This window comes from Crocodylus siamensis, chromosome 1 (genome assembly GCF_052110815.1).
Source record: "Crocodylus siamensis isolate JL-2025a chromosome 1, ASM5211081v1, whole genome shotgun sequence".
Taxonomy (NCBI): domain Eukaryota; kingdom Metazoa; phylum Chordata; order Crocodylia; family Crocodylidae; genus Crocodylus; species Crocodylus siamensis.
The window spans coordinates 28,312,911-28,340,338 of NC_143395.1; the positions used below are offsets into that span (position 1 = coordinate 28,312,911).

The following is a 27,428-nucleotide window of genomic DNA, read 5'->3' on the forward strand; positions in this document are numbered from 1 at the left end:
CCCTGCAGTGGGGGAGGGGGCAGGGACAGGCATTGCCCAGCCAACAAGAGCACAGCATGGCAGCAAGAGGGCACAGCAGCCCCCCAGAACTCCAGGGACCTAGCAGACCTCCTAAGGCTAAAAAGAAAAGCCTACAAAAGATGGAGGACGGGATTCACATCCAAGGAGAATTATTCTGCACTGGTCTGGTCCTGGAGGGAGCAAACCAGGAAAGCCAAGGCTGCAAATGAACTCCAACTAGCTTTGAGCATCAAGGACAATAAAAAGTCCTTTTTCAGATATATGGGGAGCCGGAGGAAAAGCAAGGGCAACAAACATTGGGACTCTGCTGAACCAGATGGGGCAACTGATGCCCAGGAAAAAGGCAACCTATTAAATGGGTACTTTGCATCGGTCTTTCATCAGTCCCATGGGACGCCCATGCCCACCATGGGACAGGGAGGTCTGGGTGAGGGAGATCCCCAGTCTTCCATAAATGCTAACCTCATGAAGGAACATCTTGAGAAGCTGGATAGCTTCAAGTCAGCCGGTCCTGACAATCTCCACCCCAGGGTACTCAAGGAGCTGGCAAGCATCATAGCTCAGCCCCTGGCATGGACCTTTGAAAACTCCTGGCACTCTGGTGAAGTGCCCGAAGACTGGAAGAAGGCCAACGTGGTGCCTATCTTCAAGAAAGGGAGGAAAGTGGATCCGGCTAACTAAAGGCCCATCAGCCTGACTTCTATCTCAAGAAAGATCTTAGAAAAGTTTATTAAAGAGGCCATCCTTAATGGACTGCCCAAGGCCAACATCCTAAGGGATAGCCAGCATGGGTTTGTTGCGGGTAGGTCTTGCTTGACCAATCTCATTTCCTTCTACAATCAGGTGACCTATCACCTGGACAAGGGAGAGGAGATTGATATCATATATCATGACTTCAAAAAAGCCTTCGATCTGGTATCCCATGATCACCTCTTGGTGAAACTGGCCAGTTGTGGCCTTGGGTCTACCATGATCCCCTGGCTGGGAAATTGGCTCTGTGGTCACACCCAGAGGGTAGTAATTGATGGACCAGTGGGGTCCCCCAAAGCTCTGTCCTTGGACCCATTTTGTTCAACATCTTCATAAATGATGTGGACATTGGAGTCAGGAGCAGACTGGCCAAGTTTGCCTATGACACCAAACTTTGGAGAAAAGCATCCACACCAGAATACAGGCGGGTGATCCAGGCTGACCTGGACAGGCTCACAAATGGGTGGATGAGAACCCGATGGTGTTTAACACTGAAAAATGCAAAGTTCTTCACCTTGGGAAGAAAAACCTGCAGCATCCTTATAGGCTCGGCAGTGTTACATTGGCTAGCACTATGGAAGAAAGAGACTTGGGTGTCATCATTGACCACAAGTTGAACATGAGCCTTCAATACAATGCTGCAGCTAGTAAAGCGACCAAAACACTGGCTTGCATCCATAGATGCATTCTCAAGAATGACCAGGACGTCATTCTTCCCTTGTACTCGGCCTTGGGGAGGCCGCAGCTGGAGTACTGCATCCAGTTTTGGGCTCCACAATTCAAAAGGGATGTGGAGAAGCTTGAGACAGTCCAGAGAAGAGCCACATGCATGATCAGAGGTCAGGAAAACAGACCTTACGACGACAGGCTGAGAGCCATGGGGCTCGTTAGCTTGGAAAAGCGTAGGCTCAGTGGTGATCTGATGGCCACCTATAAGTTTATCAGGGGTGACCATCAGGATCTGGGGGAACATTTGTTCACCAGAGCGCCCCAAAGGATGATGAGGTCGAATGGTCATAAACTACTGCGAGACCATTTCAGGCTGGACATAAGGAAGAATGTCTTTACTGTCCGAGCCCCCAAGGTCTGGAACAGCCTGCCATCGGAGCTGGTTCAAGCACCTACATTGAACACCTTCAAGAGCAAATTGGATGCTTATCTTGCAGGGATCCTATGACCCCAGCTGACTTCCTGCCCTTTGGGCAGGGGGCTGGACTCGATGATCTTCCGAGGTCCCTTCCAGCCCTGATGTCTATGAAATCTATGAAATACATGGGACAGAGGAGTGGAGCTATGGCAAAATTTGGGGTGACTATAGCTTCCCCACAGTGCTGCTGGAGCTCACTCTGAGCCGACTCCCAGGAAGAAAAGCCGCGTGCAGCACCAGCTCCACCCCGCAGCTGCAGCCCACCACACACTGCGCAGATCAAGAGGCACATGCCCCCCCAGGTTGCAAGCAGTGGCAGGAGCTGCCCCCATTCCATGAGCCATGCCTCCATCCCATGCCTTCTCCCCCTGCCCCACCTGGGCAGCACCTGCCCATGTTCCCTGCCTTACCACTGGGGGTGTTGATCTGCCACCCCCAGACCTGTTCCTTCACCCCTCCCTTTCCACCACACTGGACTTACCAGCTGATGGCAGTTGTATCAGATTCTGGATCAATAGCAGCCAAAATGCCTCCTTAAATATCAACTATGGTATCGTCCCCTTATCGGTGCACCCCTACTTAATATGTAACAGATAATTATGATACGTTTCATTGCTAATAGTATGTACTTTAGCTCAAAAGAAAAGTTTCTCACAGCATTTGTACAGCCAGCACACTAGTTTCATTCAAGGGCTCTGGTGCTGATATATATATTTTTTGCTTGCTTCATTTATGCTACCTGAAGGGGGATTTTAAAGAAGACAGAAGTAACCTTTTCACTGTGGCTGTTGGGAACAGGACTAGGAGCAATAGCCTTAAGCTGCAGCAGAGGAAATTTAGGTTGGAGATTAGGAAGAATTGTCTGACTATGAAGGTAGTCAAGCATTGGAAAAGGCTTCCTAGAGAAGTTGTTAAATCTCCACCCCTGGAATTTTTCAAGGCCAGATTAGACAGACACTTGGCTAGGATAGTTTAGTGAGGGAAGATCCTGCTTTGAACAGAGAGCTGTATTTATTGAGGTCCCTTCCAGCCTTACTTTCCCATGGTCCTATGATTTATTTAATGAGCAAACAGGACACACATTGCTGCTTTCCAAAATATGAGCACTGAAGTCCTGTCCCCAGTGAGGCCTTGGCAAAACAGCCTTTGACTTCAGTGGGATGAAGATTTCATCCAGAAATGCACCTGCTTCTCTGTGGCATTCCAGCCTACCATGAATAACCATACCCTGTGAGTACATGCTACTCTACTCCTCCCTTCATCTAGTTTCAGTCTTGGACTAGATTATCATGATTCAGTTGCCCTGAGCAACTCTATTGATGCAAAGCAGCCCCAAATTTAACTAAGCAGGCTGGTTACACCCAGTTTATGGCTGCTTCATATGGCTGAATAAAGCAGCTGGAATGCATCAGTTAATCTTGTCTTTTGTCTACAAGGGCAGTATTACAAAGTAAGGATCTGTAAAGAGAGTAGCATATGAGAAGCAAAGCCAAAAGTGGGTGCTTATCTGAAGATGGCTAATAGGTCATTAACCTCCCATTTGATTTTCCACAGGGCATTAGCCTCCCATCCTATGAAAACGAATCTCCTTTAAAGCCTCTCAAGTTGGATACCAAAAAATTTCAGGATTCTAAAACAACTAACAACGTTTGAAATTTTTAGGCAAAGGGAATACATCTGGAGGATTTCCAATTAATTTTCAAGAGGAAAAAGGCAGGCCAGTTCTTTGGGTAGATGTGATATCTTTTATTAGACCAACTGAGTAGTTGGAAAAATGTTATTTGTAAGTTTTTGGGTACAAACCAAAAACCCAGCAAGAGGACAACCACATGTAAACTCCTATACCTGTCAGTCACTCCACTTTGAGGGAAGAAAACTAAATGTGTGAACATAATCAAGTCACGGTCACTGTATTTTAAAATTCTTGAATAAAGAAGTTAAAGACTAAAGAGTGTCTATCAAGGGTATTAATGTAAGATGTGTGGGTATCTGATGTTCAACCATTTGGGGAAGCAAGAAAGTGGACTTCCTCTGGTCCAGCTGAAGAGTATGCATTTCTGTTGCAATTGGTTCTTTATGGTCACATGTTCTTTACCATTTTATGTACTTGAAGCATAAAACCAAAGCTGCTGGTTAAAGTTAGCTCATGTGATAGACAAGGAAGATTATTAATACATTTTGGCTGCCTGCTCACTGTAAGTTGTAGCATCTGCAAGCACCTGCAACTGCGTAGGTGTGTTTTTCTACTCTTGTTGATTATCTTATCAAGAAGGTCTTTGATGGAAACCACATCCTCTCACTCAGAATCAGAAAAGGTTTATATTAAAGTGGCTGAGAACTCACAATGAACCCCCCCAAATATCTGTTTCAAATATGATTCTCTAAGTAATTTTCTTTGTACCTGAGTTGTAAACATGACCTTTGCAAACCAACAGTACTTTCCCAACTGAAAGGGTGTTATAGAAACAAGATAAAATGAACTTACAGCAGAGTTTGATTCTGCACTGCCATGCACATTGTCTAATTATTTGCACCTGCAAAAAACGGGTGCAAAATGTAACCATCTTGATCTGTTGACATAGAATACCCCCTTTCCACAAGTGCGGACGATTCTACCATCTGCAGGAGACAATAAAATATAATAACTTTAAATAAAAATGTTAAATTACAATCATGGCATTAAAGAGGCAATACATTCTGATTAGCCAGAAAAGTCAAGGCAACTCAGCTAAGACTTCTTTTCTGTCCTTCATCTATCTAACTACATCTTAACATTAAAAGGAGTTTAGTTAAATGCCATTATTTTTAGGTTTGTTATCTCAAATTCTAGGCAAATGAGGGAAGGAGAAAATGGGAAAATATGACATGTTTGCCTCCAGTAAAAGAGACTTGATGATTCAAGAGGTCCTTTCCAACCCTGTGTTCCTAAACAAAATCAACGGAGTTACTCTGACATAAAATCCATGTAATGGGGCAGTGAATCAGGGTCTTTGACTCTGAATTTCCTAACTTTTCTTGTTTCCAAAGGATTCACACTTTGTTTTAGCCTGGAACAAAATCAAAGTTGTCCATTCTCTACAGTGCACCAGACTGCAAAGTATGGGACAGCGCATCTGTTTTCATATATAGGACTAATATATAAACAAATGCACTGTTTTTTCAAAATATTTGTAAATAAACACAGAGGCGCTACTAGAAGAAAGCTCACTATGGAACAAATCTATTTTTCATTCATATCAGTGGAAATATTCCTACTGGGTTCATTAGGGGGTGAGTAAGACTTGTGTATAACAAAATATTTAACTTTAAATGTTTTTAAAATGTGTGTCCTCAACTCCTTGCAATTGTTTATCTGGAGTTAGTGAACCAGACAGATGCTAAAATGCAATTCACTTCTAGTGGTTCAATGGAATAGGCAAAACTCATGATTAGAAAATCTCCTTTCAGACAGAATGTGGGTAACATTTGCACAAGTGCCTAAAGGATTTAGGAACTTCAAACCCATTTTCAATCATGACAGAGTCACTAAGATGTCTAACAGCCCTGCTGACAGTGGCTCCCTGAAGAGTGAAGGTACTGCTGAGTAACACAACTTGCCTTGCTCCTGCACCTTGTATGCTACAACCCAGAAGTGAGGCAGCAAAGCGGGTGTAGGGAAACCTAAACATGCTCAGAGATGCTCTCAGGCTCTTTTTCTCAGTCATGCTTCTTGTTGCACTTTCTGGCCATCACTAAACCTGCTATCCTGCCTCATTTCTGGGTTTTGGTGTGTGCCAGGCAGGAGTAAGTGAGGCACTATGTGCTTCTTGGCAGTGTTCCTGGGGCTGCCAAAGAAGCAGTGCAGGCAGGCCATTAGGGTCAATGAAGGACTTTGGCCTTGGGCTTGACCTGTAGGTCACCATGAAGTAAGTTAGGGTGTAAACGCACAGTGCATTTTCTACTTTGAACTATAGCACTAAGAATGTAGACTGCAGGAAGTGCTAAACAGTTCATTTCACTATGAAATTGGAAGAAGCTACCTCACAATTACAATGCACTAAAAGTGCCTATAGCAGGAGCTAGTGCATAGTAGCTAGAACACTGTCCATTAACACATGCTTTGCAGTAATTTCCCCAGGTAGAAAAGCCTTTAGACACCTAACTGCCATTTCAACCCTTTAAGACCAACATACAGGCATCAACGAGATCCTTAGCTAATGATGAGGACCTAAAGAGTGGCTACATCTAGTGCAACATAATCTGGGTAGCACAAATCAGAGATGATTCTGCCTTAGAGTGGCATAATTTTGAGCCACATAAGGAGAGCTTAAAACCAGCTTCAGGTGTCAATATGCAGACAATCCAGATATAAACAGCTCCAGGAGCCAGCCAAAATGATTGTGTAACAATCCATGGGCATGCACAAAACTTCCTGAACCCAGCTGATGCCCAAACTCTGAAAGGATTCTCAGCACCTCTCCCTGTCTCATAGACTTTCTTGGAGCATGTCTAAACATGCAAAACAGGCAGCCACAGACACAACAGCTTGGTGGATATCCCCTGTTACACCTCATGACTCACTGATTAGAGCTTCTTCTTTGGGAATCCCTCACAGTTGTGGATGGTTGTCTCCTATGATTATCTTATCTGTGGGTCCAAAATGGCTGATGAGCCTGATCCAGAACTGACAGACTCTGCTGCAAGTTGGGTATGTGTCTCCATGCATAGTGCCTCCAGATTTTTTATTCAGTCTATGAAACGCTGTTTCTGCAGCTTCCACTTTTTCATCTCATGTTGTCATCATAAAGTTTCAAAGTACTGAAATCCTTGCAGCAGACTCTTCCTCCATTTGGGATGGTCTTGGGTGATACCCTCCCTTAAGTTGATGTTGATGTTGCATTTTTTTAAGTTGGCATTGAGGGCATCCTGGAAGTCCTTTCTCTGCCCTCTTCCTTGACTACACTGGACGTCTAGAATCAGATATCTGGATCATTTGGCTGGCCCAACCAAGTTGATGTTGAATGTCATCATCTTGATGCTCATAGTGTTTGCTTGTGAAGGGTGCTAATGTTGGTGCATCTGTCTTCCCACTGAATTCATAGGATCTTCTGCAAGCAGGTACTTCTCCAATGACTTGAGACATCTCTTGTACTTTGTCCGTGTCTCAGCTCTGTACAGTGAAGTGGGGATCACAACTTCGTGATAAACCATCAGCTTGGTTTTGGATCTGATGTTGCAATCTTCAAACACCCATTCCCTCAGGTGTCTGAAGGCTGCACTTGCATATTTGAGGCAATGTTAGATTTCTTCATTAATGTCAGCCTTGTGCTAGAGATGGCTTCCGAGGTATGGGAAATACTTAACATTCTCCAGAATCTCACTGTGAATCTGAATTATTGGAGCTGACGAATACCCATTAAGAGCTTATTGATGGAAGACCTTAGTCTTTTGAATGTTAAGCATCAGTCCCATTTTCTTGTATGACTCAGTAAAGACATCAACAATTGCCTGAAGGTCTTCTTCTGAGTGAGCACAGACTACAGCATCATCAGTGTACAGGACCTCAGTGATTGAGGTGAGGGTGGTCTTAGTTTTGGCTTAGATTTGGCTGAGATTAAACAGTTTACCATCCATTTGTTAATTTAGCTGCATTCTGACTGAAAGCTTGTTGGTAGTCAGATGTAGCATCATGGTAAGAAATATTGGGAAGAGTGTTGGAGCAATGATACAGCCTTGCTTAATTCCCATCTTAACCTCAAAGGCTGCCTTAATGTGCAGTAATGAATGCACGTGGTTTTTGATTGACCTTTTATGTGCAGTAGCCTATTTTACTGAATATTAGTGTAATCACATAGTTTTTTATGTAATGCTTTAATGCACAGTAAAATAGGCTATTGTGCACACATGTAGATGCACCTTATCTCTCCTATTAAAGCTGTTCCACACTGTATAAATGCCTAAATATTCATTGGAGTAGACACTTGTAATATGACTCACGTCCCAGGACAATAGTTACTTCCCCTTTATCCTTGTCTGTCTCTGGCCTTGCCTTCTAATGAGATCATTCAAATTAAATAATAATTTTTACCAGCTTTTGGATTTAAACTATGCTTAATTTTCTGAAAATTTCCCAATAATCCAGAATCTATACATATGAGAACAGGTTTTCTTAATAAGTTAAAGAATAATCAAATAAAGCTTCAACCAGAGTGTCTGGAAGACAATCAAGAAACGGCCAAGGCGTGGGAATTTCTGGGTATAATAATTAGAAAGAAGACTTTTAGATCATGCAAAGATAAAAAGATTACTTGGATTAAGTTAAAAAAGGTGGTGGTGAAAGAAAGCCCAGTCAGCCAGTAACCCTGCTTATTACAAAAGAAAATGAAAGAGTTAGTTGTAGTTTGAGCAGTGATTCTCAACCAGGGTGCTATGGGGACATCCTGGGGTGCCTTGAGATATTTTTAGAGGTACTGTGTAATATTAGCACTGGTAGGTGTTTAAATACCTACACATGATTCACAAGCCAAACTCACAGATTACAATATGAACCCAAAGCGGTGGAAATATTTTGACCTGTTGTGGTCTTTCTGAGTTCTTTGCAGCAGAAGAATTGCTCCATTATTTTTCCTTAAACAATGAGTGACAGTTAAGAACTAGCATTTTCTGAGGGGTTCCTTGAGTCTAATAAGAGGTACCTGGACTCTAAAAAGATTAGATACTTTATCTCAAAGTCGGAACAGACACTAGGTGCATTTGCTACAACTCATAAGTGCCACAGAACAAAATCCAGGCCTCATAAAAAAAGTCATAATTCTGCTGTTCACAGTGGATACTTACCCACGGCTAAACCTGCACCATAATTTTATCTCTAGAAGAGAGTCTATACTTCTCAGAACCTTCAGAGTACTAACGATGAGTGTACTGTTGACTTGAGGGTCTGAAGCAGTACTTGAGCTGAGGGAAAAAGGGGAATGAAAAAGAATGCTTCAGTCTTCAGCTTTTTCCCGTTTGCTGGGTAGACTCAGGCATATGGTACTCATAAGCATCCTGCCCCAGTCGAGTGCTTCTAATAAGCATGGCAACTTGCTTCCATCTTCCTGTCCCACTCTGCCTTGCTTCTGAATGATATCCTTCCAACCAGAGCAGAAGTAAAGTTACAGATTCTTATCCCTGGAAAATTGCTCTCTGTATTCATTTAATAAGATACGATGAAAACCATTTGATAAGATTTGCTCATTAAGGTTATTGGGATAAAGTTTATTACGAAGAGTGGAGTGATCAGTCTGATAAAAAGCTTTGTAGTTAAAGAATGCACAGGTTGGTAGAAGAGAGATCACAATGATGCCTACCTCTTATATAACATTTAAATCCATTTATCTCAAAACACTTTTAAAGGAGTGCAAGCGTTATATTATACAGAAAGATAAACTGAGGTACCAACAGGCAATTTATCTTGCTAAAGTCCAGTGACTCCTCCACTGGACCATGTTGCCTCCCTTTTCAAATGTAGATAAGGGTGGGGCATTTTTTTATTGCAACAATATGCAATAAAGGCTGTGATTTGAGTGTTTTGCAACAAATTGGTAGTTGATTGTTTGGAAGATCAGAATTGAGACTAATTTTAAGCCTTAAAAAGCTGCTACAATGTTTGATTAGTATTAAAAAGCAATGAGAGCACTGTGTAGAGTACTAAGCAGCCCACTCTATAGAGATTTCTAGGACAAGTAATCAAACAGAATACAGGGTTACACAGAAGGCAGGGCATAGGGGTACCACTGGGTGTGAACAAGCATTTGTGTGACTCTGTTTAGGTTTAGGCAGCTCCCTGAGTAGGGATCACCGCATGCAAGCATTTGCTGCTTGCAAGAAGGAGGTGCTGGTGGGAATAGAGAAGGCTGAAGGGTTGGGTGGTGGGGGGTAGGGAGGACACCAGGATGCCATATCTTGTGGGGGCTGCCCAGTCCAAGGGTGTGCTAATCAGTGGAGGGAAACAGCCTGGTCAAGGCTGGAGAGGTAAAAGAAGCACAGCCCACAGGCTCTGGAGAGTGTCTGGGGTTCCCCAGCCCCACGGCTTTGCTGGTGACATGTGCAAGCATTCAGTAGGTCAGTTAACACATTTTAGGTCATGCCATTCCATGCCAATCTAAAGTTAATTCCTGTCTAACTGGTTCATACGCAACAGCTTATTTCATCAGATGCTATAACGACTGATGCATAGCTTATGCTTCTGAACCACTCTAAGGGTTCCTATACACATACAGGGAACCTGCTCTGATGTGCTGGAAATTCAGTACACTGGAGCAGACTCAATTAATCGAGTCTTCTGGAGCATGGAAATTGATGCAATTTGGCAGCCTTCCCACATCACATGTCTCAGCATCCCCATGTGTCCCCGCCCTGAAAAAATAGTGATAGAGTGCTTTGAAATAAAATATATTCAATGAGCTTTAGTTCAAAGCCCCCTGTCACTATTTTTTCAGCATGGGGATGCGCAGGGGTGCTGATTCACATGACATGTGGGCGCTATTAATTAGCATGGCTCACTAATTAAAGCACCTGGAGCCATATCCCACAGCATGTGTAAAAAAGGTACCAGGTTGCCTTGCTTTCTGCCTAACTTAAAACCAGCAGAACTCACTAGTTTACTGCACAGTAAGTGCATGTGTCTACACATGTGCATGTTTATTGTACAGTAAATGATGCTAATTTTGAATAAATTTGCTGCCTGTGCAGGCCTGCTGGCACCCTGGCACTGCAGTGCTGCAAGACTGCCAAGCTTGCAGGGTGCTACAGGGTGCTACAGGCTCCAGCAAGGCCTGCCAGCACTGAGACCTACCTGCAGGCAGCTTCTATAGCCTATTCCCAATGCACCCCAAGCAGCCTGCCTGGATCCTGCAGGTGCTGTGGGACATTGCCTGAATCACATGGCTGTCAGTCCCATACCGTGCCCCTGAGCTGAGCATCGCAGGCAGCTGCCCAGGCCCAGCAGCACAGGGACAGCTGCACAGAGGCTTAGAGAGCTGGTGTGGGACCCTTGATGGCTGCCCTGATCATCTTCACCCACACTCATGCTCACGCCCATGCTCATCATCCAAGGCCCCAACTGGTGCATGGAAGAGACTGGCAACCTCGTGGTGTTCTAGGGTAAAGTGAAGGTGCAGTGCCAGTTCATGCGGGGTGGGAGCTCCAATACCCATTTCTATGAAGGGCTGTCAGGCCAGATATGGGAGCAAGGGCATGACTGGTTGGTGTGGCAGTGCCACATAAAAGTCAAGGTCTTGTGGGTGCAATGGGTGGCTGTGCATGAACTCAATCATCAGTTGAGGAGTGCCCGCAGGCCTTGGCCTTTATGCAGCAATTGACAGCCCTCCTGGCACCCCAGGAAACAGGCTGCAGCTGCACTGTGTACAGCAGCATGGGCGGCCTGCCTGAGCCCCCATTCCAGCCTGGTACTGACAATGACACATGACTGGGGGAGGGTCTCTCAGATCTGGAGCACCCTCTCCCACCAAGCTCCCTGGCTACAGCCTCCACCAGCAGCTCAGAGAGCCCAGGCCGGCACTTGCCCTTACAGCTGCTCAGCCTCGGGCCCAGCCATGAAGAGAGGTCGGCCATGTCACTGCCAGCTGGCAGCAGCCCCAGCTTCTCCCCATGGTGGGTAGGTCCTGTCCAGGCACCCGTACACTGTGTCCCACCATCTGAGGTCACGACCCAGAGCTACAGTGTCACCATCAATAGGGACTGACTAGAGCCACCAGCCATACCAGACCTGGCAACGTGGTAAGCCCCAGCCTCCCTGCCCCACACCCTGCCCCTCCTCCTTATTTGCTCTGCCCACACTCCCCTGGCCCTGGGTCCCCCCCTCCACAGCATGCAGGGAGGCAGGAGACAGTGCAAACCTTTATTGAGCAGCCCAAATGCCCACAGCTAGGTGGCCATAGGGCTCTCACATGCCAAGAATACATCCATGCCAGTGGCAATATTGTCCTTGGCTGCAGGGGGCAGGGATGTGTAGCATAGCCACATAGCATTGTGGGGCAGCCCAGGCTTGTCCCCCATGACATCAAAGTTCAGGTGAGTGAGTGACAGTTGTGCAGGTACACTTGGGGCACCCTGGCTATCAGCAGCATAGTGGGTCAGGAACCCCAAGGTCTCCAAACAGCTCCTCATGCAGTTCCCAGGACACACACAGCAGGGGCATGCTTGAGGCACAGGACCAGTGTGGGGCAGAGCTGTCTCTGGGGCACCTCCCTGGATGGAAAGCTTGGCTGGCTTCTGCCTGAGCCTAACACTGCCTGCCTGACTTACCATGGTTCCTGGGCACCCACGCATGCCCAAGCCCCGATGTGAGGCTGGCCAGTGCATGGCCTTTGGTACAGAGCATCTTATCTCAGAAACTAATTAATTGCCTGTCAAGAATTATGTGGGGGTGGAGATGGAGCACCACCACCCACCACCCCACACTGCCACTGCCTCCTAGGAACAGGGAAGGAAGCTTCCATGTGGCGGCCACTACCACCACCCACCAGCCCATATGCTGCCACTCTGCATTCAACCATACGCCATGCCCCAAACCCTTCCCTCACTCTACATGCAGCCCTGCACCATTCCTCCCACCGCCCCACCACCCTGTGTCCAGCCCTTCAACACCCACCCTCTCTCATCCCCTGTTCTGTATCTGCCTAGCCCTCTCTGCCTGGCCTGCTCTGCTGGAGCCATGTCCTTCCCAGTGCCTCATTCATTATGGGCATTCTTGATGCAGCACCAGCTGGAGCCTAGCCCCCCCCAAGAGCATTACGGACAGACAGACAAACATATAGACAGATGGACTAAGCCCTTTATATATAGAGAATGTTGTAAATGCCCACAAACAGCTTAGCTTAGCAGGGAACTCTTCGTTAAACTAAATCACAAAAAGGAAGCTTATGAGCAGTGGAAATTGTCGGGGTAACAGGGCCCCAAGGTCACAGTGATCGGGGTGGCAATCGGATACGAACAGGTGGGATTACTGACGTGGAGTTCAGAGGAAGAGACATGTAGCGGATACAAACAAGGTGGGTTTATTTTAACTTACACTTTGATGAAGCGTAGGAACGATATTCTTCAGTTACAGGAACAAACAACAATAAACAACAGAGGGGTCTGTTGGCCCACGAGGTTCACCGACAAGACAAGCCTGTCGGATAAGTCTCAGGGCTGCTCATAAATGGATATATATACAAACGAAGACAACACAACTGTAACTTAAACAACACGTGATGCCAGTCCGAGTTAATGGACGACAAGTAGTTGTATACGAAGCCGAGGTTGATAGCCGGAACGTGATGCAGCAAAGAGCAGGTACATAGGAATGAGCTGAATCGTGGTCAATGTGGAATGCCGAGGTCAGTTCAAAGCCAGGTAAGCAGCAGCCGGGTCGAAGAATCCAAATCGCAGAAATCATAGAGACGTAGTCAAAACCAGAAAGTATACAGTTCGTAACCAGAAGATCAAACACAGAAAATAAAGGTAAGTCGCTGTGCAGACTGAAGAATGGAACTGGGAAATTAGATTCCAAACTCTCTCTTACTAACAGTCCCTGCCTAAGCAGCCTCTGCCTTCAGATAGAGCAGTTCCTTTCTCTCCTACTGCACAGACACACCCTACCAACACTCACGCACCCACCAATACACACCAACCCACCCCAAAGGTTTTAAAGTGACCCTTCAGCCAATCAGGGTGTCCGGTTGGAGGAATTTTCTAGACCCTGACATCATGCTTCTAACACACTGAGCATGTGCAGGTCTGAGCTTTATGTAGCAACTGAGCATGTGCAGGACTAAAAGTAGGTCATGCCTGATTGACATGCCTGGAGGTCACCCAGGGGGCACATGCTGGGCACACTGTGGAATTTTCCATTAGCTGATGTTATCTGCGCATGTCTGGGGACTTAACTCCGGTGTTGTCATCACCGTTCAAGATTTTACTAGGATAGAAATTTGAACAAATAACTAGGGAGAAGTATAAGAGCATTGCTCAGGAATGCAGGGATGAAGTCAGGAAGGCCAAAGTGCAATTGGAGTTGCAGTTAACAAGGGGTGTAACAAGAAGGGTTTCTACAAGTATGTTGGTAGCAAGAGGAGGATCAGGGAAAGTATGGGTCCCTTTCTGAACAGGGGAGGCAACCTTGTGACACAGGATGCAGAAAAAGCTGAAGTGCTTAATGCCTTTTTTACTTCAGTCTTCACAATCAAGATCAGCTCCCAAACTACCGCATTGGGCAGCACAGTTTGGGGAAGAGGTGATCAGCCAACAGTGGCAAAAGAACAAGTTAGGGACTATTTAGAAAAGCTGGACATATACAAGTCCATGGCACTGGATGGGATACACCTGAGAGTGCTGAGGAAGTTGGCTGATGAGATTGAAGAGCCACTGGCCCTCATCTTTCAAAACTCATGGCTATCAGTAGAGATCCCTGATGATTGGAGAAGGACAAACATAGTGCCCATATTTAAGAGATGGAAAAAGGAGGATCCAGGGAATTACGGACCAGTCAGCCTCACCTCGGTCCCTGGAAAAATCATGGAGCTGATCTTCAAGGAATCTATTTCTAAGCACTTGGAGGAGAAGTTGACTAGGAACAGTCAGCATGGATTCACCAAGGGCAAGTCATGCCTGACAACCTGATTGCCTTCTATGATGAAATGACTGGCTACGTGGACATCAGAAGACCAGTGGATGTGGTATACTTTGATTTTAGCAAGGCTTGTCATATTGTCTCCCACAACATTATTGCAGGTAAGCTAAGGAAGTATGGGGCTAGATGAATGGACTGTAAGGTGGATAGAAAACTGGCTGAAGCACTGGGCTCAAAAGGTAGTAATCAATGGCTCAATGTCTAGTTGGCAGCTGGTATCAAGTGGAGTGCCCCAGAGGTCAGTCCTGGGGCTGCTTTTGTTCAATGTCTTCATCAGTGACCTGGAAGTTGGCATAAAGTGCACCCTCAACAAGTATGCAGATGATACCAAGCTGAGAGGTGTAGTAGATATGCTGGAAGGTAGGGTTAGGATTCAGGGTGAAAAGAAATCTCATGAGGTTCAACAAGGACAAGTTCAAATTCCCACACTTAAGATAGAATCCCATGTACTGCTACAGACTGGGGGCTGGCTGGCTGGGCAGCTGCTCTTCAGAAAAGAACCTGGGGGTTACAGTGGATAATAAACTGAATATGAGTCAACAGTGTGCTCTTGTTGCAAAAAAGACTAACAGCATACTGGGCTGCATTGGTAGGTAGCAGATCAAATGTAGTGATTCTCCTCTCTTTAGCACTGGCAAGGTCACATCTCGAGTACTGTGTTCAGTTGTGGGCTCTCCACTACAGAAAGGATGTGGAAAAATTGGAGAGAGTCCAGCAGAGAGCAATTAAAATAGTGAGGGGGTGGTGCACATTTTCTGAGGAGAGGCTGAGGGAACTGGGCTTATTTATTTTGGAGAAGAGAAAACTGAGAGGTGATTTAACAGCAGCCTATAACTACCTGAAGGGAGCTTTGAAAGACAATAGAGCTAGACTGTTCTCAATGGTGGCAGGTGACAGAACATGGAGCAATGGTCTCAAGTTGCAGCAAGGGAAGTTTCAATGAGATATTAGAAACAATTTTCTGACTAGGAGGGTAGTAAAACACTGGAACAGGTTACCCAGAGAGGTTGTGGAATCTCCATCCTTGGAGATTTTCAAGTTCCGCGTAGACAAAGCTTTGACTGGGATACTCTAGTTGGGAATGGTCCAAGAGGGCAAAGGTAGCCCCAGTGGTGATGTCATTGGTGTCTGTGTGAGGGTCCAGCCAGGTGGATGGGGTACAGCATCAGCTTCATGGTGGCAACAGCCCTGGGATGGCACGGTGGGGCTGGGCAGGTGGTTGCTGTGCATGGGGGAGCTAAGCAGGCTGAGATGGCTTTGGGTCAGGGGGTGGTCAGCATGATGGGCCATCAGGGCCAGCATGGTGACCAGAAGGAGCCCCAGGCAGGTGCTGGTTGTTGCTGCCATGGGCAGGGACTGGGGCAGCCATAGTGCAGGGATGAGGAGGAGGTGGGGCAAGAACTGCCACATGCTGCCTCTGTGCTGTGCACTCTGCTCCTGGCCAGGGAGTAGATAGTAGGGCTGCCATTTCAAGAGGGTTGCCAGCTGCTAGCAACAGCAGTTGAAGCCTGAAGCTTCCTCCACTGGGCCCATTGCAGGGCTGCAGGAAGTGGCAGCAGTTTGGTGCTAAGAGCAGCAAATCTGCTGCTGTCCCTGCATGTGTAGATGCCTGCCCAGGAGCATTTACTCACAAGTAATTTACTTACAGTAAACTGATTTCAGATCAAATGGTTGTGTAGATACACTCTAGTAGTAGTATATGGTAGATTAAGCAGTCAGCTTTCTAGCCTCTGTAAATAAAAGAAACAGGTGAGTGAGTGACTAGACCAGAAGAGTGCACTCATGGGGTCTTCAGTGAATGGTGAAATAAGTAGTAACCATACAGGTGTAATATGAAAAATATAACTACAAAGAAATTAATCCAAGTTCTCTTATAAAGTGCAAACTATGGGAGTAATTCTGTTGAAGTTAATGGAATGAAGTAAATTTTTAGATCAGGCTTTCATATATTGACATACTGTTGTGGGAGGTGAATTAAAATAGTTTAATTCTTGAGGGAACAAGTTTGATCTGAGAAATTATTTTTATCCAGGTGAATCACTTCTTGCTAACATAATGAAGAATAGGGGAAATCAATATTATTTAGAAAACCTCATATGGATAAATAAGAGCTTATAACTAGTGGCATTTGCACCCTAATATACTCTGTTGAATAAGGGCACAGTCTTCTTGGAGTCACTGAAATCAGTGGAAAGACAATAGGAGCTAATTCAGTCTTTATAAATCCTTCTTAAAATATTAAGCATCTGACTTTTTTAACATTGTTCATGGTGACTGTCTCCTATAATACATGTAATTATTGGTTAACAGGGACATTCAGTAACTAGTATTTATTTCTCTGATCATAACAGATTGGAAGCATTGAGTCGGTGGCCTTGAGGATTTATGAGTCAAATGTCTCTTGTTGTGTATTTTTTGAGATATGTAGCCAGCAGAAACAAAAACATCTAAAACAAAAGTGGGGACTTGTAGTAACAAGCTGAATTGGAATGTAATCACAATCCAGCTGTCTTCACAACAGGATTCTGAATGGGAAGAGCATTTGAAAAGGGGAGCGTAAGCAACAAGTACAATAATCATATTAATTCATGCACTGAAATACACAAATGGAATTTTCTAGATGAATTCAAGAATACTTCTTTGTACAGAGAAACATAAATAAAGTTTAATCAAAGTATTGGTTTCATCTTTGTGCAATGAATACCGTAAGTATGGGAAATCAAGGGTTGGAAAGCCCAGGATATTCTTAGTAACATACTTCATCTCATAGGTCTGTTATTCTGCCTAACATAAAATAAGAAATCTGTGACCATATATATAAGGTCAAATATTCAACAAATATTCACCTATTCAATATTCAATGTTCAAATATTCAGCAGCTTGTGGCCACGTGTCAGTTAAAAGAATAGGCAATGCACTGGGATGGAGGGGAGGCTGGGTTAGTATATGCCCCTCCTCCCAGATTTCTGCCCTCACAGTGGGGTGTAGAGAACAAGGCTGAAGCCCAGTGGGGGTGGCAGTGGCAGCACAATTTCTGTGCCAACAGTGGGGCATGGGATGGCAGCAGTAGTGCAGAATTGTACTTCCCCACTGGCAGCACTTAACACATTGCCTGCGGGTAAAAATATACCCCCAATTTATATCTCGTGTAGTCATGAGAGAACTGAAGTCCATGATTACATTGCAGAGTTTGAATGAAGCTTTTCAGCTAAAATGGTGTTTTTTAACAGGGACTAGGTAAATGTGACTGTGTAGAGCTTCTTGCCCTAACTCCTCCCTGAGGAGGCCAGTGGGAGTAGTGTTAAAGCTTGAGTTGATAGATTTTTCAAAGGCCATGCCATTTGGCATTCTACATATTTTTGCGTATGCCACTAGGGAATTAAATGAGCCTCCCCTCTAGGCTGGATGGATTTTAGTGGATGACTGACATCTGGCGTTGAGGGAACAGACACTTGGTTTTCCATGGTGATGTTAGGCGGTTCCAGCTGGAAAGGACTGAAGCAATGGATAAGATGGCACAAAGCAGCACAGATGAATTCCAAAGCAAGCTGATCATTTTACAGCTGAGTGAGCAATGGGTACCGTGCTGAACAATTTGGGGTTTTTCCTGTGACATGAGATAGCACTTAATTATTACAAGTGTTTTAAAGAACTTACGCTAGATAAATACAAGACATAATTGTAAGAGTGAGAGTAATTGCTCTTTATACTATTCTGAAAGTAAGTCTTGTGTCTCACAGCTTTCTGTATCATAGGCTCTGGAAAAGTACACACTTTCTGTAAGATTACATCATCAGGTATCCCTCTCATCTGTTATCCTTGTCATCAGTTATATTCCATTTTAAGACAAAGAATCTGACAGCTATCTTTTATCTTTCACCATTACACAACATACATCAAAGCCACAGACATTAGATGTCAGATGCCAGGTATCAAATGTCAGTGCCGCACTAAAGAAATCACTTGCTAGGAATCAGATATCAGGCAAAAAGTTGCCTTGAAGAGGTGCAGGAATTCAGATGGTACAGAAATAAATATGACCATGGTGTCATTATAGCAGTTGATGCAACTTTAAATTTCCTACAAAATTTCAGTGTCCCTATGCTTGTTCAATTTCATGACTTGTCTACTTGTTTTACATTAATCCTTCCTTAAAAGGTCTGTGTTATTGCTATCTGGAGTACATTCACTACTTCCTATAGAAGACAGGTATAACATCTAGAGAAGGTTTGTGAGAATGCATTAACACTACTAGATGCATAAAATTTACTCTGAGCTAGGGGGTCAGCATAAGTCTAATGTACCAATTAAATCCCATTTAAGACCTCATCAAATAGTATTTGATATAGGGTCCATCTACACAAAGCGTATTAATATGCATTAGCCTAATTTAATGAGCATTATGGGTGTGCATCTACATATGCACGTCCTTAATTTGCATTAAAATGGTAAAATTAGGCTAATCATGCCTAAATTTGATACCTGCAAATTCAGGTATCAAATTTAGGTGCAATGAATTAAAGCACATTAACACACATGTAGATGCAACCTGGCACTAACTTTAGTGTTGGATTTGCTCAGCCGCTAGGGGTACATGGCAGGACTCCAGGGACTTGGCACTAATTTTATGGCCAAGTCCCTGCACATGTAGACACCTGCCAAAAATTGCTTAACGTGCATTAGCTTAATGTATATTAAATTTAGTCAAGCTCAATGTCACTTAAAAAACAAGATAAATAATAGAAAATAGAAAAAAGCACATCATCTTTCAATTGATTATAGAAAATAATGAATTAGGAAACCTCTGGACCATGAAAAAGAATGTGCCTAGAGGGAAAACTGTCTGAAGACTAAAATTATCAAGATAAATGTAAATATAATTATGAAAGTAGAAAAATTGAAAGGGAGCTCAAAGGACATCTACAACCCCCTGAATGGATATAGGTTATACTGTTAGTAATCCAGCCCAGAGAGGTGTCTGTCCAGCCTTTACTCAAAAGCCGCCAATTAAGGAGATTCCCCAATTTTCCTGTGCAGCTTATTCCAGTGTCCTACTGCTCTTACAGTTAGGAAGACTTTTTTTTGAGGTTTGATTCAAATTCACTTTTCTATACAGGTTTCCCTTGTTTATGTACATTCTGTATATGCAAATTTGCTCTTATGCAATGACCATTTTTATACCAAAAATTCATTATATGAAAGGTAAATTCACTTATGCAATCAGTGTGGTGGAAGCCCACAGTTAGCTGGTTTGTGTCGTGCATTGTTGGAGTGACACAAACCAAAATATAGGCTCTTGTGTGGATCTGTGCTCCTTGCTTGTTGCCTGTGACATGTATTTCCGTAGTTGCCATCCCCATTATGATAGTGTGCTGTGCTTGTGTGTACTGTCAGCTGTTGGTGAGTACCAAAATTGTCTTGTAAAAGTGGTAGAAATGGGGGTCAGTACAGTCAAAGTCTTGGAACGTATCCCTATTTGGTACATTGTAAAGTGGGTTCCCTTTATGCAAATTCAAGTTATTCACCATTTTCCAGGAACACATGTACAGCATAAAGTGAGGGAAACCTGTAGTATAAAACTGCTACCTTGTGATCTGCCCTCTGTGACAAGGGAAAACTATTTTTATTAATTTTTATGGCAATCCTTTTAATATTTTAAAAAATGCTGACATGCCCACCTAAACATCCTTTTCTTCAAGTTAAATATATCCTGGTTCCTTCAACCTTTCTTCGTTTGTGTTGCATTCCAACTTTTTGTTAAAACTGGTCAAAAAGAAAAACATATATGAGAAAAGACTAAAAAGTAAAAAGTAACATTGAAAGGGACTTACAACATTACAATGAGCATTGATACAGATCTGTGAAATGTTAAGGTCCTTCACAAGGGAGAAATGTGACTAACATCCCACCTGGCTGGCTTTGATTCCACACTGCAAATAACCAGGAGTTCTTGTACAGCAGATTGAGTAAAGGTGGCTTTTGCAATAAGCCTGAAGCAGGTCTCAAAGTTATGCTTCTGGAGGTCGGGTTAGATGCCTTCACCACTACTACTATGCCTGGTATGTGCAAAAGGCAAGTATTTCTTAGGGTGATATATTTTATTGTAGCAACTGTGTATTTGGGATAAAGTGAGACAAGGTTTCGAATGCAATACGTTTTTCCTCAGGTTATATAGTTAGGCACTCAGAGACAGCATCTAGAAATCAGTCAGTCTGAAAAAAAGAGACAGTTAGCTCACTAATATCTGAAATCTGGATTCCCTAGTCCACAGTGGCCTTGTCCCCTTATTTAATGCCTGACTTTTGATTATAATATTGTTTTATCTAATATTATATTTGTACACCGACTTGGAAACTTCTATGTGGTCTTAGAGCATGTCCCTACTTTCAGAGGTGTTTTTTTCCAGGGGCACAAAAAGCAGTGGCACACATTTGTGCCGCTACTTTGTGCCCCAGGGAATGCCCCTGCACGTGTGCTCTGGCATGTGCCAAATTGTCCTGGGTGGAGTAGGGGAGGCTGGGGACAACATCTGTGCTGGCCCCAGCAGCTTTACCTAGGGTCCTGGCCTCCAGGAGCAGGAGTGGCACCGATTCAGATGCATGGAGCCTGGGTAGCAGCCAGAGCATGGCTTTCAATGGCCAGGCTCCATTTCTGGTGGTGCATGCTGCTGCTGCATGCACCACACCGCTTTTTGCGGCATTTTTTATTTTTTTGATATTGGAACATCCCAGTATCAAATTTTGGTATCGCATTGCAAATCTGCAGCATGGCGCACAGTTACATGTTCACTACATACCATTTGTGGTGCCACAAACCATACATGCGTGGCTGGATGGATGTTCATTTAGAATCATTTTCCACTAATTGATTGTTTCTATTTCATCTTATAGTTATTGCTTTTTAATGTATATATCAACACAGTAACAAATGGGAAATTTCAATTAACATAAACTATATAAATTCACTTAAGACTTCATATTCTTCTCAGGTATGCACCTATAACTCCATGGACCTGAGTGGAGCAACTCTTATATCACTGTAGAAAGTTAGACCAGAATCAGTCTTGATATTGAATTCTTCCTGTTCATATATGAATCTTGCTTCTGAAAGTTGATTTCTGTTCCTTATGTGCCCGACACCTGTCACTCCTTGCCCAAAGGTAAAAGGGATAAGTAAATGAATTGGATTCTTTTTCTTAGGCTTTTCTTAGGCTTGAATATATCAAAGGGAAAATAGATACGTGAGCAGAAGAGGACTGACATTGTACCTTCTGATATTCTAATTTAGATACGCTGAGCCAACACATCAATAATATGTGATTTAGGAGTGCATGAAAAAAGTATCATTAGCAATGACAAACCGAACACACAGACACCATTGTCCATCTGTGTGTTTTGAGTGTGATTTTTTGGCACATATACAGCCCCATAAATGTGAACGGGTGGATTATCAAGCATGCCATTAATTTTTTCTGTAGCATTTGTAGCAACACAAGCTTATGAGGAGGAGTTTTGTTAGGTTTTTGTTTGTTTGTTTTGTGGCTTAGATTACTGTTGAATGAACAACTCCATCAGTGTCTGTGCATTAACTGAACTTTGGTCTGTATTTTCTCTTATATTTCTGTGTATATGTAGTGGACCTCTGCCTTCTACCTAGTAGAATATCAAACCTAATCAAGCAAATGTAGCTAAATATTTGTTCATGAACTATACTACAGAATAAATTGTATATGACTACACCACTCTCTAGTGGCTATAGCTTATAGAAGATACCCTCTACCGCTAAATTAGTTCTTAGGCAGAGAACTAAGAACCACTAGTAGATTTTATTGGATCAGGCATTTGAAAGCAATGCAAGAAGTAAAGTGGAAGCTATATTTTTTTAACATCTGTCAAACTTTTTTCAAGTATAATAAACTAACTATTCAATCTAAATTTAAGAGAAAACCAGAAAAGGTGGTCAGAAAACAAGGACTTCATTTTATGAACAATTTTGAGTTTTCAGCATTTGATATTCTGTACTAAGCATTTGATAGTCTTCTGCATAGAAGTGAAACCCTTTCCTTTTTTTTTTTTTGAGAAAATTTGAAAGTGGGGAGGGCGAGGGAAATGAGGATTAAAGCTCTTTGGTTAGGCTGCTTACTTAGAAACGAGAGTCACAGGTTCCAAGCCCTGTACTGGATAAGAATGACTTGAATCTAGGTTTCCCACCCAGGAGGTAAGTACCCGTAACTACCAAACAAGAAAACTAGATGGGAGAGATTAGAATCATAGAAAAGTAGGACTGAAAGGGACCTCAGAAAGTCATCTAGTTTAATCCCTGCTTGAAGCAGAATCATCCCTTTGTAAAATGTCCTAGAAGGCAGTGTAGAGTGGCAACACACCTTTACCTCTCTTAGCAGTCCCACCTACCCCATCCCCTTTTCCCTATCCTTTGTGTTTAAATTACTGTGTTCTTTTTCATTTAGCACTGCTGCTCTTTGCAAGTCCGTTCATAACATCTGATAAAGTAAGCTGTAGCCCATGAAAGCGTATGCCTTTCTGAATTAGTTTGTCTTTAACTCCACCCTTGTCCTGCCTTCTGTCTGACTTCAGATTAACACATCTAACTACATTTAAACTAACCTAGACAAGTGTTTGTCTAACTGAGAAACAGAAAATGTGAGTAATATATCCAGAGTCAACACAAATAGCGCATAGCACAAACTGGAATTCAACACAGTTATTCTGTTCCAGTCTTACATCTTAACTCCAAGCCTATCCTGCCTCTTATTCAGTCCTTTTGAAGCTGATTTAATAATTGCTTCTTATCTACCCCCTAACAGTTTTGTGCCCACTATATGTATAACAACATACTGCCTCCAAAAAGCCTGAAATACATTGGACCAAATGAATTGTGTATATAATCTCTATATAACTATAAATATATTTATGAATAACTTAAAGGACACGAAGTAAGAAAAGATTCAAAGAGGAATTGAGAAATCCAAAGGAGTTATACAAGATAGGAATTCCATCCTCTATCTCATTTCTACACATTCCTTCATATATGAAACTGATTTTCAGCCATGCTTTCAAATTGGCACCTACCCAACATAGGGTCAATTCTGGTTTCTAAAATTGCTTAAAAATAAAGAAAGGGAAAAGAAAATGACTACATTTGAAGCATAATATGGCCTGGCAATTCAGACAGATTAAAGAGAATCTTGCCAAAATCTTGTACAACAAATCTAGACAGTTTTGAATGGTTTCCCATTCCCTTTTAAAGATCTGTGAAAATTATCAAAGGATTTTGCACGCTGGTTCCTATATCTTCCATAACAGTCTGAGAGGATTTTATGATGTGATAGCTTAAAAGAAAATATCTGTCTTGCAAACATTTTTGCCATTCCCCAACTGTCTTGTTATTTCTAAGGAGCACTCAACACTATTTCCAACTGCATACAAATTCTTGTGCTTGTATTAAGCCTTTGAATGGATGAACCATGTTATATTAAAAGGAATGTTCAACCATGGGGGAAGAAATGAAACCAAATGGTTATTTTTTTAGCCTTCTTTACAAGCAGCTCTTATAAAAAATACTACAATGATTCACTCAGTAAAAGCCTAAAGCATTTTAGTAACTATGGGTCAAATCCTGCATGGCGGATCTGAGTGGTCTGGAATTTTCCACTACAACAGATTTCCATCAAAAGACGCTGATTTGTGGAAACAGATATTTTATGGACATGTAGTCATTTCAGACACTTCCAGTGAAACACAATCAGGTGTCTGTTAGGAACCTGCCTACTCACCTAACAGAATTCTAGATTCACAGTGTTGGGGCATCTCTTCCGTGAGGACTGTTTCAGATTCAAGGACTTGAGGTGTTCTGGCTACAGAATACAACTACAATGTGGGCTGCCTGAGGACTGGGGATCCCAGGGCTTGTAAGCTCCCTGGCACAGAGCTGGAAGCATAACACCTTTTGGAAACCTCACCTTAGGCTTTCATATCTATATCTGGGGGTCATCATTGACCACAAGATGAATATGAGCCTGCAATGCAATGCTGCGGCTAATAAAGTGACCAAAATGCTGGCTTGCATCCATAGATGCTTCTCGAGCAAATCCTGGGACGCCATTTTCCCCTTGTACTCAGCCTTGGTGAGGCCGCAGCTGGAGTACTGCGTCCAGTTTTGGGCTCCACAATTCAAAAAGATGTGGAGAAGCTTGAGAGAGTCCAGCGGAGAGCCACGTGCATGATTAGAGGTCAGGAAAACAGATCTTACGATGATAGGCTGAGAGACATGGGACTCTTTAGCCTGGAAAAGCGCAGGCTCAGGGGTGATCTGATGGCCACCTATAAGTTTATCAGGGGTGACTACCAGGATCTGGGGGAACGTTTGTTCACCAGAGTGCCCCAAGGGATGACTAGGTCAAATGGTCACAAACTCGTGCAAGACCGCTTCAGGCTGGACATAAGGAAGAATTTCTTTACTGACCGAGCCCCCAAGGTCTGGAACAGTCTGCCAGCGGAGGTGGTTCAAGCACCTACATTGAACACCTTCAAGAGTAAATTGGATGCTTATCTTGCTGGGATCCTATGACCCCAGCTGACTTCCTGCCCTTTGGGCAGGGGGCTGGACTCGATGATCTCTCGAGGTCCCTTCCAGCCCTGATGTCTATGAAATCTATGAAATCTGATGTCTATGAAATATTCCCTGGGTTTCTTGAAGCTCTGGGAACCTCGGTTGGGACCAGAACTATTTAGGACTTCCAGGTTCTCCGCTACAGAACAGGGAGCCCAAGTATGGAAACTCCCAGCACTGTGTTGAGGCTCTCAGGACTTCAAGATACCTGGCAAGCTGAGTGAAACCTTGTGAACCACAACTGACCCAGGAGCCTTGATAGTTGGGAGTGGGGCCTCCCATGCAATTGCACTTCAAAATAAAAATACTTAGTGTTTATTTCTAAACAAGTATTTGGGGGATTTTTCTTTTCATGGGAATTTTCTAAATTTCTCTTTGTTCTGAAATAGAATGATTTTTGTCAGAATCTTCCAAAGAACCAAAATTCTGAATTTTAAGAACCCCTGCTCCCAAGCCCTTAGGTAAAGTTTGTAGGATGAGACTGTAGCATATGGTCATATTCCTTAATAAGGGATAGGGCAAAACTGTAGCATCCTAGAGGAACACAAAGAAGGAATGCATTTGTCTTTCTCAAAAAATTATCCCTTCCTAAATTAGCTGGTATGTAGCTAACGAGGGAAAGAGTTCAGGACTTGTCCTTCTTCACGCTATTTGCACAAGTATTCCCAATCTTCATTGCAAGCCAGAGTGGAGCCATTCTTCTTCCTTTTGGCGGGGGAGGGGAGTTGGGGGTGATAAGCAGGTGTTGATACTTTGGAGGTTTGATTCAGAAAATTTTTTCAAAATGCAGAAGGGACAAAATTGCGGATTATGGAACTTAATCTGGGTCTAAATTTTGGAGATGTCTTAATTAGTGAAATCTGGTTTGGGCTGTAAATCTTAAGAGGTCAGGCTATATTGTGAAATATAATTTCCAGAGTGTAAGCACTTCTACTTTTCATTCTTACTGTAGTTAAGCGAATCAGTATGACAACAATAATCTTTTAATGCTTCATTCTTTTACCATTCTAGACTACTTATTGCCTAAGAGGATCCATTGACAGAAAGATATTTAAACTAGGGCTGTGCAAAATTTCACCGGCAGGTTCATTTTGATGCTGTTTCGACTCGTTTTGAGCTCAAAACAGTGAAATCGAAACAAAACAGACAGCTTCAAAAGAGCCTTGAAACAAAACGAAGTACGCTGAAAATTTTAAAATGTTTTGAGTTTCGAAGCTCAAGCTGGGCTCACCAGCAGGGAAACAGAAATTAAAGTAAGGAGAGGGAGGGGGGAGGGGAAGAAGTACTCTCGTTATTGGCTGTGTAGCTGGCCATTGACTGAGGTTCCATCCAATCCCAGTGCTCTGGGGGAGGGGTGGAAAAACTGCATAAAAGGCAGCATTGTTTGAACTGCCCTGCTGTTTGCTTTGGTGTCAGTTACCGAGCTGTGTGTCCTGGTTTTACCTGTCAGTAGCTGGAGGTGCAGGGGCCCAGAACCCAGACTCCCCTTGAACCCATCTCTTTGACAGCTGGCAGGCTTTGTGGCCTCAGCAGGGACTAGCAGGGCTGCAACTTTCACCCTACTGTGCCTTAAGACACAGAGTGTCACCCATGTCATGAGTTTTCCTTGTCTGCAGGTTGAGGTACAGTTTCCCCCAAACCCCTGCACCTATCTCCTTGAAACTTGGCAGGTTATGGGGCCTTAGCAGGGGTTAGCATCTCCACAGTTTTTACCCTGCTGTGTCTTAACACATACATATGACATGAGTTTTGCTTTCAAGACTTTGAGGTGTAGTTTTCCCATAACCCCTGCAGCCATGTCCTTGAAACTTGGCAGGTGTTCATGACCTCAGAAAGGACTACCATTCCTGCAGGTTTCATTCAAATCAGGCCAGAAATGACAAAGTTATAGACTGTTTTGATCTTCCCTATTATAGCCTATGGGCGAAATGTCAAAACAGCATCAAAACAGTGAAACTGTTTCAACAAAACAAAATGAAGCGGTGGTTTCAAATCGAAACAAAATTTGAAACAAAACACTGTTCCGTTGAAGCGTTGAAACGCAAGTTGAAATAGAACGGTGCCATTTTGCACAGCCCTAATTTAAACCTGCCAGGAGCTTAACTCAAGTTTTACAACTTCCCGCACTGCAGATAAATTCAGCTCAAGTTTACTCTGATCTTTGGAAACAGTTTTAATCAGGATTTTGTTTGATCCAAATTGCTGTCCTCATCTCCAGTTGTTGGA

At 43.4% G+C, this 27,428-nt stretch overlaps 2 long non-coding RNA genes across 2 annotated transcripts in view; both read right to left on the reverse strand.

Annotated features, from left to right (window-relative positions):
- The window catches only part of LOC149872676 (uncharacterized), a 30,289-nt gene extending 25,800 nt beyond the window's left edge, over positions 1 to 4,489 (reverse strand). Inside the window, exon 1 of the long non-coding RNA XR_016439787.1 lies at positions 4,404 to 4,489. This is a non-coding gene — a long non-coding RNA (uncharacterized LOC149872676). The remainder of the gene's footprint in view (positions 1 to 4,403) is intronic.
- Positions 4,490 to 12,941: 8,452 nt separating this feature from the next.
- On the reverse strand, positions 12,942 to 20,339 carry LOC149872677 (uncharacterized). The gene is made up of 3 exons (XR_016439786.1): positions 20,252 to 20,339; positions 16,220 to 16,303; positions 12,942 to 13,252 (listed from the first exon to the last, which is right to left on the reverse strand). It is a non-coding gene; the product is annotated as an uncharacterized LOC149872677 (long non-coding RNA).
- Between the last annotated feature and the right edge of the window lie 7,089 nt (positions 20,340 to 27,428).